Source organism: Drosophila albomicans, chromosome 2R (assembly GCF_009650485.2).
Source record: "Drosophila albomicans strain 15112-1751.03 chromosome 2R, ASM965048v2, whole genome shotgun sequence".
Lineage (NCBI taxonomy): Eukaryota > Metazoa > Arthropoda > Insecta > Diptera > Drosophilidae > Drosophila > Drosophila albomicans.
Genome location: NC_047631.2, coordinates 20489593 through 20503101, shown reverse-complemented (window position 1 = coordinate 20503101; position 13509 = coordinate 20489593). Strand labels below are relative to the sequence as shown.

At 41.4% G+C, this 13509-nt stretch overlaps 1 protein-coding gene across 3 annotated transcripts in view; it reads right to left on the bottom strand.

Annotated features, from left to right (window-relative positions):
* LOC117573437 (5-hydroxytryptamine receptor 1) overlaps positions 1–13509 on the bottom strand; it is a 54067-nt gene that overhangs the window by 25536 nt on the left and 15022 nt on the right. For all 3 annotated transcript variants that reach the window (XM_034256656.2, XM_034256657.2, XM_052008174.1), the window contains exon 2: positions 10650–10696. The gene's annotated coding sequence lies outside the window, so the exon portion shown is untranslated. The remainder of the gene's footprint in view (positions 1–10649; positions 10697–13509) is intronic.

Here is a 13509-nt window from a genome sequence, read left to right as displayed (position 1 = left end):
GCATTATTCCCCCGGGGACATCAGTTTGATAAACGCAGCTTAGCTTAATTGGGCAATGGGACAACTTAGAGGGGATCAGCATAAATCATGTATTTTAACTAGATTTCTCTTTTTTCTTTTTTTGTTACTCCTTTTACTTTGGCGTGGAAGTACCTAATTGGAGTCTTTCCATTAGAAGTGCTGGTTTTTATTCGTTCGCGGAAATTTCGCCCCTCTTTTAAATGCAGCGGAAATGCTTTAATTATCGCAGCACATGCAATATGCTCCATTCTTCTATTCTGTGGAAAATACATGGCTTAAATTAGCCAAACTGTCAGCCAAAAATGTGAAGTGTAATTCAAATTACAACGAGGATTGCTTATTTGGTTGGGTTGCTAGTGGGTGGCAGTGGGTGGCAGCAGCAACAGCTCCATCGTTGCGAGTGACATATGAGCTGAGCTAACGTGGCAAACAGAATATTTCATTAAATTATTGCCAACCGCAAACAGGGGGCTGCAAATGCCGCTTGATTGATGCTGCAGCAGCAAATATAGAAGCCTTAAATATTTTCTCCCCCATCCCCACCCCACTCCAAACAAGTCAACCAGTCAGTCAGCCAGTCATTCAGTTAGGGAAACAGGCAGCCAGTCAGGCAGCCAGCCACTCGATGCGACCATGTTAATCAGCGGTATACGAGTGAGTACTCGTACAATTTTCACTCACTCTGTTATGAATATTTAAGCAAATTATGTTTTGCTACACGGAAAATTTCGCGTTTCTCTTTTGCGGCTTGCTGTCTGCAGCTGCCATGTGAATGGTTGTGACAGCAGCAGCAGCAACAGCAATTGGTGTTGCTGTTGCAGTTGCCACTGCTGGGGATAGAAGCAATATCCATCTGGGGCTCAAATGCTAATTTCATTTTGTTTATTGTTTTGGCTACAATTTAATTTGCCTGTCTGCGGTGCTGAAATGTTTATAAATCAATCAACATCAATAACGCGTCGAAACCTTTTTCAACTGCCAGCCGGCCCTGCACCAAGATGGATAGACTTCAGCTACTGTAGCATTCGTTAAGTGGAAAGACGTGTGGGCCTGACTCTGAAACGCCAATTTAAAGTGTTGTTCACTTGGCCCACGCTGCGTATGATGAATTCTGTGGAATGCTTTGGTGTTTTGCATAGACAATTGCGGGCGCTAACAAATCGTTAAGCACACTGAAGCATAAACAAATGATTGAAGCTGCTATTCAAGTATGCAAAACATAAAATAAGTTTATTATGAAGAGCAACAGTTTTTGTATCTGTGATTTTTCTTCTTTTGAACTCAAGTTTGCTTCAAAGCACTCAATTATTTTTCCAGATGCAGATAGCTCTCTATCAGTTTGCATCAATTACTGAGTTTTTCATCCTCTCTTAAATAACTTTTGACAGACACTGAGAGCAAAATTTGCTGTGTATGTGTGTGCAGGAATTTCAATTAGGTTGCACAGTTTTGCATACATGAGAAGTCTGGCATTACAGTCGCATTTTTGAGAAGGTGGTCTAATGTCTGCATGATTGATATTAATTGGCTTTTGGCATGGCTGGGAGAATAACTGATCAAACTAAATAGTGTCAGTCACCAAATACCGCAATTGCAACTGTAATGGAACACTGCAAGTGGCACAACATCATGCATAATTCAATTCCCCAATTATATGCGCAATTTGGTTGAAGTTTTGCGGTTGTGGCGAAAACATGGGTAAATAGCAAATATGTTTAACTGGCGGCTGGCGGCCAAAAAGTAAACGATGCATGTGAGAGAGAGAAAAATGCAATTAAATTTAGATTGCGGGCCAAGAAGACCGAGGCCAGGACGATGTATCCTTCCATTCATAACCGCATGCAATTTGTAGTATCGCCCGAATGAGAATCAGAATGCGAATGTTGAAGAGTGAGAGTTAGAGAGTTAGAGAATGAGAACAAGAACAAGAATGGAAAAGAATGGGCCACGTTTCGAATGCGGTAAATTACAGTTAACGATTTTGTAGCACAGCAATTTGCTTTATCTTTAGATTTCTATCTATGGGTTTTGTAAATGTGGCGTCGGCGTTTCTGTCGGTTTGTTTTGCATGCCACTCTGGCACCTCCGTGCAACGTCCTGTGCCACCTTGCCACGGACATGGCCAGCAATGGTCATTGGCCAAAAGCCATTGTGGTAAGTACATACGTCGCCTTCTCTCTCGCTCTGTGTTTATGTGTGTGTACGCTCTGCGGCGGGCCACAAATGTTGCAGCACCATAAAGGTGTTGAAATAACTACCTTACATTTGCTTTTCTACATTCAAGTATTGTGCTTTCATTCACAACATGTTACCCATTAAATGACCTTTTCGCAGGGACAAAAGAGCAGCAACGTTTGATTTATTTATTTATGATACAAACACTTAATTACAATATGCTCTGTTTGACAAAAGACAAAGAGTTTTCCACCCATCTCCTTCGTATTGATTCATGCAATTTATTCTTAAGCTAGGGTATTTTGCATTCTACACAATTGTCGATTGTTATCCATTGTAGCCGTTGCGTTGCCGTGTGCTTCAATTGTTATGGCCTTTTATGGCGTTTGTGTTGTATGTCGTGTGTTGTGGGCGCAATGCAAATTGCTGGCACATAATTATGTCGCTGGCCCCGGCGCAATACAGGTATAATAGAATTCGAGTGGGATTACAAGAACATGACCGAACTGGCAGTTGGACAAGCAAAGTTTTTTTTTTGCTTTGCTTTGATTTGGCTTTGCTTTGGTCGAAAGTTCTCTTTATGTGTTCATTTGGTCATTCCCTTGCAACTTTTACTTGTCTCTAATTAGCAAAACTGTCATTCGAACAACTAATTTATAGTGTGGAGCATACTTTATCATGACAATAAAGTTGAATAGAGAACAAACTTTTAATTTGCTGACGCTATAATGCCGCACGCAGGCAAAAGTATGCTCCACAAACCTAGGAGAAACAATCGAAAACTGTGCAGGAAATAAGTTTTGAACAAAACTTTAAAAGTGCATTTAAATATTAACAACTTAACTGTTTGAACTACGTTTTTTTTCATTTTTATTTTTTTAAAGTACTTCCATAATCCCGTTAAAATATAATCTTGAAGTCGAGCCAAAGAACGGATGAGTGCGAGCAAGCGAAACGTCCATCGCGTTTGCAGGTGGCGATTTCATTTACCATGTTGAGCTTTCATCAAGTGACAAGTGGAGGGAGAGCTGTTACTTTTCCCAAGTCCACAGGAACTGCAGGTTGCAGCTGGCTTGACTAATGATCGCGTGCCAATGCAATGGCAAACTGCCATTTGGACAATCAGCGAGCAATGTCAACAGCGGAGCTGCCCCCAAAGCGCAGTTGATTCGAGTAAGTTACTGGCAAAGGACACAACGCAGGCTAGCAGTCAGGCAAACAAATGAAAATGCGGATTTCAGCGGCCCGGCATAAAATATTGCCCAGGACAAGGATGCAATGAGGGCAGAGAATAAGGGAGAGGGGAGATAAAGAGAAAGTGAGAGTCAGAGTGAGGCACAAGCGAAGGCCAGGGCTTAAAAGGGGAGTCATTTTTTAAGCTTTACACTGGCCAAGTCAGCTCTGGCCGTAACCATTAAAATGGCGTCTTAATTATATTTACATTTTTTGCATATTACGCTTTGGCCACGCCTTTAAGGCGGCGGCTGCTGCTTCTGTTGTTGTTATTGCTTTTGCGGTGGCTGCTACAGCTACTCGCGCTCTTAGCTGCAAATTAATGACTGCATTTTCGAGTGAGGCGCCAAAAGGATGCAGGCAAACGGCAGGCCGCTTCTTTGTTCGAGCTTCACTTTCTCATTTTTCGAAACTTTGTAATGTGCAGATTAAAAATTTCCGCTGAGTTTGCTACTTTTCTTCATCTTCTTCGTCTTCATCTTCATCTCCATTCGACTTTTTCATGGGTAGGAAACTTTTGCGGAGTCTTTTCGCCAGTTCGCAGCGCAAATTGTGTGTTTAAGAAGCCTTTGCAGAACTTTCGAATGTAAATAAATCATGCACACTCTTGACTCGCCTACAGACTCAAGAGCTCACGAGACAAGAGAGTACTCTCTGTGGACTAAGGATACGAGCATCTCGGGTAAACGGCCTCCCGCAGCACTCAAACTATTCCCAGCTCCGATTTATATTGCCCACTGAACCAGTGAAAATTTATGGAACCCTCATACTCTATAAATCAAGCCAACCCGACACTTGAGCGCCTACATATCTGAGAGTTGAATTAGTGAATAGAATAGACGAGCCGCACAATTGATCTATTGTCTTCAACTAAGCTTGGGTAACAGAAATCCATCGCTGTTTAGTAATTACTGGCAGAGGCAAGAAGCCACAAGTGTTCATTTAATTATCTGGCATGAATAAACCAAAATACTAAGCCTTTTTTGTGGCATATATCAATGCAATGCACTAAATGCAAAGTTAATGATACACAATCCAACAAACAAGAAGGATTTGTATTTCATCTAAACCTTCGTAATGTGCACGATAGCTAATTAAATGCATAATTCCATGCGTTTAATATGCTTTTAATTGTAATTAAGTTACAGCTTGTGTGTTTGCTACATTGTGGTTTAACCTTTGCAAACATTGCGTATACGCAATGTGTATCGGATAACATGTGATTATTGATTGTGCCAGTGTGTGAATAGATCGGACTTTCCCTCCTACTATTAAAATGTTCAATCGTTGGGAATTTCTAGAGAATATACCAAACAAATTTAAGACTCTTTAACTGCCTGACAAGAAATGCGTAGGTCTTGGCACAAAGAACTTTAACTAATTGCCTGCCTTTCCCTATCTTTCTAGCACTAAGCTAACACGTAAATAAAGCATGACAAGACATGCAAATAACATATCGTGCTCCTGCTACCTGGGAAATCAATTTGAGTTATTGTATTTAGCCTTCAATATGGTTCGGCCAAAGCGCAAAGTAAAATAAATATTTTAAAGCTTCACGCACGCTCACACACACACACACACATAACCTTACAAGCGTACAAACATAGAAACAGACGAGCACACGAATGGGAATTGGGGGCGTTGTACAAGACTCATGCAGTTTTGTCGATGATTGATATGCCAATGCCGGATGCGAAGCACATGCGGGAGACGTACGAGACATTGTCAAACTTTGCACATGCCTCCTACGCACCTCGCTCCCCTCTCTGCGAGACGTGTTCACATACACATACGCACACACACTCACGTACATATCCAAACACAAACGTCGAGTGTCAAAGTTTTTTGTGTGCGCTTAGCGCATTTGATGAATTGTTTAAAGAAAATCGCGCGTATGTGTAAACATTTTGGTCTATGCTAGGGAAAGGGCAGAGGCATGGAAGGGGGTTGGGAAACGGCATGGAAATGGTTGGCAACGCGAAAGCAGCTGCCGTTGATGATGCCGCTGCCTTGTTGCCTGTTGGCAAACAGGTATGGCAAACAACAAGCAAAAGACTGGCCAACGAACCGGAAATTCTCTTGTTAACTAGAATTACAATTCATTTAATTTTGTGATGCCTTAAGCCTCGCATAATAAATTGTCAGACGGAAAAATGACAAACGCTTCACTCACATGCAGCACTCTGTAATTACATTCAATTTAAATACAGATAATGCACGCACTTTTGTGGCAAAAGATGAGCGTTGATTACTTGAGAGAGAATCAATCAAGTACTTCACTTTCTGATAAAAGATCAAATCTCTGATGAATTAGTACACATATAGCTTACTTTCTTGCTTGGCTTTGTGCGCTTAGTCAAAGGCAGCAATATCACTGAGACATCGCACCGAAATGTTAGAGTATTCCAAATGCGGACGTGAGACGCACTCTGGGGGCTTTGGATGGCAACGTTTTTGCAAGCTCTTCACTTTTAATCTGTCTTGTGCCAGCTGATGAGGGCAGCCATACACACACACGCACACACACGCACACTCTTGCAGGCATATGGAGACTGTCAGGCTGTTAGGCGGCGTCAAGCGCCTAATCCCTGCTACGGAAGCCACATTTTGAGTGTGCCACACACACACACATACAATCATACAGTTACTCAGATAAGTATATGCTTACTTACTCCCACATAACAGATACGCACAAACACACAAACACACACACACATACGTACTCATCACATCCAATCATCAATCACATGCTTTGGTGATTCATTGATAAGCTTCGCCCCTAGCCCATCAAGCTTTCTTGCATTGCTCTCTCTCTCTCTCTCTCTCTCTCTCTCTCTCTCTCTATCTCCCTCTTTCATTCTTTAGAGGCACGTGGGCGTGGCAATCATGTTAATAATGCCGACCATTTGCCTTGGCCATGACTGGCATTAAAGGCCTATGCCTTTAAAGCAAACTCAAACAAACTTCTAAATTGAAAATAAAAAATAAAATGCGGCTATGTGTATATATTGTATGTTAAGTAAATACGCGGTGCGAATCGTTTTGTTTATTTAAAATTTTTTGGAAAATCAATTTACAATTTTTTGCTGTTTATTTTTGATGTGGTTATCCGGGCAGCAGGCAGCGGGCAACGCCGCCGCCGTGTAAACAAATGAAACTTTTACGCTCCTGACATCGACAGATGCGAAAGTACCTTCATCCCTTTCACCCGCTCCCTCTCTCGCTCTCAACATCTCTTTCTGCCGTTGGCATTGCGCGAATGCGTGTATGTGTGTGTGTGTGGATGTGTAAAAAAGTGCAAAAGTTTTTACATAAAAACGCTGATATTTGGAATCTTGTTTTTATGGCTGTTGTTCTTGTTGCTGCTGCCGTTGCCGGTGCCATCAAGAGCATGCGCCATTAATGTCAGAAGTGTAATTGTTTTTCAATCGCTTTGATAACACACCAACACACACACACACGTAGAGTGTGCGGCTCACACAAATTTTGCAATTTTATTTCGAGTGTGTATTAAAATCTCTCGTGATTGTCAAGTGCCTTGAAAATGACCCAGAAAAACAAAAGCGCTCTGCACACATCTTTGGGCAAAGCTGCTTGTACGATTTAATGCCACAAACGAGAAATGTCTATCAAACACTATAATATATAATGCCACAAAGGTGTTAAAATTAAAATCTATGCCAAGCACTTGGCAGAATGGAATGCTGCCAACAATTTGTATTGCAAAAATGTCTAGTATATGTTGGCATTTGATAACGGGTTTGAACTCAGTCAAAACAAACCTTCATTGAGCACATTTAGACCTAGTTGGTGACCCATTCGTAATCAGTTGATAACAATTATAATTTGATAAGCCTAATGCGACAGATTATAACGCTAAGAGCCAGAGACTTGAGTCATAATCTCAATTAGAAAATACTCGTAATAAACTATAATTAAATCTTGGTAATTATGTGAAGAGCCTCAGTGCTGATAGGAATCCGATTCCCCAGACATTTATTATATTTCCGAGCTATTTCCTGCTTCCTGAATTACAAAAAAAAAGATGGAGAAAAAATGAATTTTTAATGGACTTAGAGAAGAACTTTTAGCCAAGAGCTAAAACGTCTGCATGAAATTCTCGTTGACAAGCTGTCCTGGATTGTATTTCCTGCTGTCAGTCTCTTTGCCTTTGAAATGCATTATCTGAAAGTTTATGTTTTCCCTGCATTTGCATATCAACATAAGTACGAGTATTTATGCAGAAAAAGCCATATAGATATCTGTAGAGCCTGAAGCTTACTTTTAATAAGCACAGTCAGTTTCAGGTTACGTCGACGACGAAGACGAAGACGGAGCTTCGGCTGGATAACATTTGAGAACGTGCCAGAAGCACCGCAATGTAAGATTTGGTTAAAAAAAAAAAAACAACGAGCACTAAAAAGACAGAAGAAAAAACCAACAAAAAAACTAAACTCAGAGGCAGAGGCAGAGCAACTTCTGAAGGTTATAAAATAATAATGAAGTCAATTTCAATGACGTTGCGCCGTTGCTCCCCTTTGTTGATATTTGTTGTAAAAGTTATGTTGTTATTGCTATTAAGATTGTTGTTCGTGTTCTTGTGGTTCTGCCGTATTGCCATTATTGTTGTGGACAGAAAAGGGCAGAAACAGCAGCAAAAATAAACAAAAGCAGCGCGTCACGTCATTTCCTGCAGTCATTTTATGTCTTGCTTTTGATTTCTCTTGTTCTGACCCAGCTACTGATTTGGCTGATGTTGCTGCTGCTGCTGCTTCTGCTTCTGGTTCTTGTTTTGATTCTTTAAAAGGTAATATTTATCGGACAGTCGCTTAAAATGCTTCTTGTACATATTTTTATGGCAATTAGACGCCGATTTTCATGCTGTTATTGCTGTAAACTCATAATGAACATCATAATAATACGCATACGCCCCGTAGTACTTTTATTTAATGGCACTCTGACTGTGTTATTCATGCGTTGGGAATGTAAACAGAATAACTATTAAGCAGGCCATGTGGCATCTAATAACTATGTTAAACGATTGAGGAAAAAGAGAAAATGAAAGCAAATAAAATTGCAGGCAGTCTAATACATGTTGTCAAAGTAATTGGAGGTCGTTCTGTGCAGGCAAGCCGGAGGTAGAGTCTTTTGGATTTTAATTCAACATTTATTTTAAATGTAATATCATCATCGAGTTGTTTCTTTTGATATTTGACTTGAACAAAATCAACAGCCATTGAAAAATCAATTACAGCTGTAAACTGAGTACGCTCAATGCAATACAATTCGAGAATACTTTTGAATTGCGAACAAACAGCCTTAAGCTCATTGAGCAGGCGGGTTAAAGGCGTTAATTAGACATCGAGTAGCTTACCTAACCCGGTTTTAAGAACCCAATCGACAAGTCAAACTCTTTGAGTAGACGACGAGCATGTTGTTGCTCAACAGTGTATCCATTGTTAAGCGCTAGAGTGTTGTGGTGAACACCATGAGATAGGTGAGCAGCAACAGAAAAAGCAACAGCAACAATACAACAAAGGCAACAAGAAGAGCAAAGAGGATGAACATATAAACTTGAACTTACGCCAGCTTTGCAATTTTGCTGAATAAGTGCGGCTGTGTGGGCTTCATTACACTTGATTTCTCGTGAACTGCAGCGCGCAAACACTCACACACGGAGTAGACTCATAGATTAAAAGAGCGCTTACTTTATGCTTCGTTAGGCAGCTTGGACGGGCTGACACGGCTTCGTCCTGGCGTCAAAATGCCTTGTCTGAGAGCCCGGCATGAGCAGTCATATGAATGCTCAGGCGCGCCATAAGAGAACAATGTAACAGGAAATGGAACCAGAGGGGAAAAAAGTGGGTGGAGAGCTCGGCAAAGGGTCTAAGCAGGCTGTAAAGTACGCTTGTCACTCAGAAAAGGCAGGCAAACAGGCGGGCTGCCGGCGACAGGATGTGGTCACAGGATGCGAAGCGCTTGTCTAGTGCGGGCTGCAAGCGGGTGACCAATGACCGTACCGACGACTGCCTGAATGACAGACACCTTTGTAAACAGCCGCACAGCATACACACATACACACGCACACAAGAAACCAGATATACACACCACGCATACAGCAAAGGAAAAGAAGGACCAGCATAAACAAATCCAGGCGCATAATGAACTTGCCGTTGCTTTCAGCATCCATCTGAGCATCTCTCAATGCTGAGACCTGTTGATGGGCAGAAAAACCGTCGCAGAAAAGTGAGCAACACTTTTTCGTACACATTTTGCCAGGTGAGTCCATGCAGTAGCACTCTATGAAGCAGCGCAGAGTGCCACATTGTGTAAGCCATTTAAATGTTATCCCTTCGCTTTTTCGTGGTCTGCTTGCATAAACCGCAAACCCGCTTGGCCTGCAGCACTCGCTTCGGTTTGCATAATTAACCAAAAAACGGCGCCCGACCACAGCAAAGCGACAACGGCAGCGGCAAAAGGCCAACCAGAACAACAATGACAAAAACGAATAAACAAAATGAATAAACAAATTTATGAAGCGCAAACCGCAAGCTTAAACGCTCCACTCTACGCTCAAGCTTTTGTTGGCTTTGATTTAAATTCAACACAGTTTGTGTGTTGAAGTTCTTTCTCTCCGGCCGATGAGAGACACAACATTTTCCTTTGCATAAATCATAGGCAACGATTGATTATGACAAAACAAAAGGCAGCGATTGCAAATCCTCTGCACGTAGCTCATTTATTTATGTATTTTTTCATGCCACATTTTATACACACAAAGGTACAAAATCCACTTCTACTCCACCCTCCCCCGCCCTCTCCCGCTCCCGCTCCGATGCCAATACAAATGACAGCACATTAGCCGCAGCGGATGTTGGCCTTTTCATGCCTGACTGCTCGCCCACTTGGCCAAAAAAAAAAAAAAAAAAAAAAAAAACAGAAGAAAAGAAGAGAAAGAACCACAGTCATAGAAACATGAGCAAACAAGTGGATGGAACCCCAGAGAACTGACCACTGACCACGAAGCCTGGGGGCAGCATATAAACGTCAATAAATTCATATGAAGTTATCTCTTCCAGACAGCTTAATGCGCATTTTTATCGCCTAATCTAGAGTCGACTTTCCTCAGTTTTCTTTCTTTTGTGAAATTATTGAAATATATTATATATAGCCAAAAAAAAGAAAAAAATGGTTAAGAAAATATCTTGTTTTAAACTTACCTCAAATCTCTAAAGTGCAATTTACGTTTCAATTGAGTTTAAACGGTCTGTGAAAAGAATATAGAAAAGAAAGAAATATAAGTATATACACACCTCTTTTGTATGTAAACAAATAGTTATTTTAAAATTTAATCGATGCTCATAAATTTAGAAATTGGTTTAGCATACTTTCACAAATGGTGATTACATTCAATGCTCGATTTAATATACAGCATATTGTGGTTAGTTGAAAACATTAATTTACAAATAACGTGCAGTAGTCCCCAGTGAGCTATGGGCTAAATGTTGATGACCGAGGGCCACTTGGTTGCTATGAGTACGACCCCAAATAAAGTCGCATATGTTGACTGCTGACGGCAGTTGATGAACCTAATAAACTCTGAACGAAGTGCCACTCAGGGCTCAGATGCCGCCAGCCAAAATGTTAAATAAAATTGAAGTACCAGATACATTCGTTTGCCCCACAGCCGTTTGCCGTTGTCGTTGCCGTTGCTGTTGCCATCGCCAATGCCGTTGTCGACATAGGCGGCAATTCAAAAATATCTTTTATTGAATCTCGGTAACCCAAACAAGTCGAATAACTTGTAACTGTAGGTCGGATGTGGGACGCGGGGCGGGAGTGAGCATAAAAAAGATTAGCAAAGGCCTCAGTAATGGGTCATAGTGAATGTATGTGTGAATTGGAGTATTGGTATGTGTGTATTTGGATGTGTGTGTGAATTGTTCATGTGCGTGTGACCTGTTTGAGAGTGCGTGTGTGTGTGTGAAAAGTGCTAAATGTTCTCTGGGATGACAGCAGTCATGACGTTGATCCACACTCGACGAAAAGCAAATACACTCGGTCCGTAACAGACACTTGCACAACTGTCGAAGTAAATGGCTTTGCATCTCTCATATAGTATATTCGAGTAGACATGGCACATTTATAGTTTGTATGTCGGGCATGTATGAGATATGTATTTTCTGAATGAAATCAGCTTGAGGAATAGCGCAAGGTGGCCTGAAGGCGACCACTTTGGCCCCCCATTTTGAATTGGATTTCTGTTTCACTTGCAGCACTTGCACACAATATGCAATGCATCTCAACTGGCAGCACACTTTCGCCCACACACACACACAGAGTCTCATCCACTGACAACCCCAATGCATTTCGGCTGTTGCATTATTTATTGTTTTTTATGTCATGGCATACGTGATTTTGCATAAATTGCATCGCCCACACCGAAAACCTCTCATATAATACCCACCCCCAACATAGTTTGTTCTTGTTCCTTCATTTTTTCCAGCATATAAAAAGTACATATTAAAAGGGCAGAGTTGCTAACGTGCCAACTTAAATGTTCAATTATTGATAGCAAATCCTCAATAAAGTCGCTTAAGTAAATGCAGCGGAATGTAACAAAATCGAAAGCCGATAATAAATATTTAAGTGCATTTAAACTGGGTAAAGCGAAGCTTCAATCCTGTCGTACTGTATGTAAATATATAGCTTTAAGAGATTCCAAATAATACCGCATAGAGTAGATGGTATTTCCCAAGCACTACTTATTTAATTGATAATGTATTTCTTTTCAAAGTTGTTGGGGCAACCAGCCAAAGTTGCCCGTCGTGCAAATGGAATAATATATGGAACTTTTAATCGCCTTGTTGGCATTCTAGGAACGCACTCTTTACAAATGGTAACCAATGAGACCGCATACACGCACTCTTTATAAACACATAAATTCTCAAGTAAATGTACTGTTAAGCCGTATTTTTCACACCGCCCAGCGACAAAGTGTGAATGGAATTCTGTGTTTGTGTGTGTATGTCTCTGTATATATGGCCCAGCTTGGGACTCTTTCTCAAAGCAGATAGAAAAAAGTTGTGCAGAGAGCTTGTGGGGCAGATGGCTAAAACTATAGCAAAACACCATTAATGCACACATTACGTAACTTTAAATGCAGCCAGCAAAGTAAGCGAAGGGTCCGCGATGAAGCGAATAGAAGCGAATAAGAGCACGAGGCAGCTGGAAAATTGTGTAAATAAACGATATTGAATTTGCTGCTAGATGGGCAATAGGTAGCTAATAAAGAGCAAACAGACACGCAGCTGGCTGCTGTCCAGCCAAAAATATCGATTACAGGACACGCGACACGGCGCATTCGGGGAAAAACTCTGAAAACTCTCCGGGAAAACTGTGCTTTGAGACCGCACGAAAACACCAAATACAAATACTGACAGCTAGCAGCAAAATTTACAACAACTTCAGCCATAAAAATTGAAACGGTAGCCGTAAAAAACAAAAAAAAAAATGTTGAAAGCAACGTTGGAGTAGGCATGACCCCCATATAATATCAGCACTCAGCAGGCAGCAAGGCAACGAGGCAGTCATGCCCGGCTGCCGGGCATTTGCCGCGTGGGAATGGCTGAAGGTAGACACCGAGTTGCTGATGCTGCGCCTTGGCTGGGTGCCACTTAGCGCCAGTGGCGCACAGCTGCACCAGCAGCAGCAACGGCAGCAACAACACATCCCACATGCAAAAGTTCATTTGGGGCCGGCAGAACAGTTTTTCGTTTTGGGCAACTTTTGTGTAGCCATCACATGCGGACCTCTAAGAGTTTCGCCAGATGAGGCAACGTCAGCATACAGCAGCCTAGGGTTGCCATTATCCAAGTACCCAGTGTGCTACAATGCCACTATGTTGAATCTGTGTGTGTATGTGGCATGTATTCTTGTAGCACACTCTCTAATTTGTTGCAGACATTGTGCACATGGTCACTGCCGGCCAATTTAGCTTTTCCTCTGGCCTGCAAACTATTTCGAAATAATATTATAAAAAGAGGCATAAAGTCAAGCTGAGCAATTTTTATGTTTGTT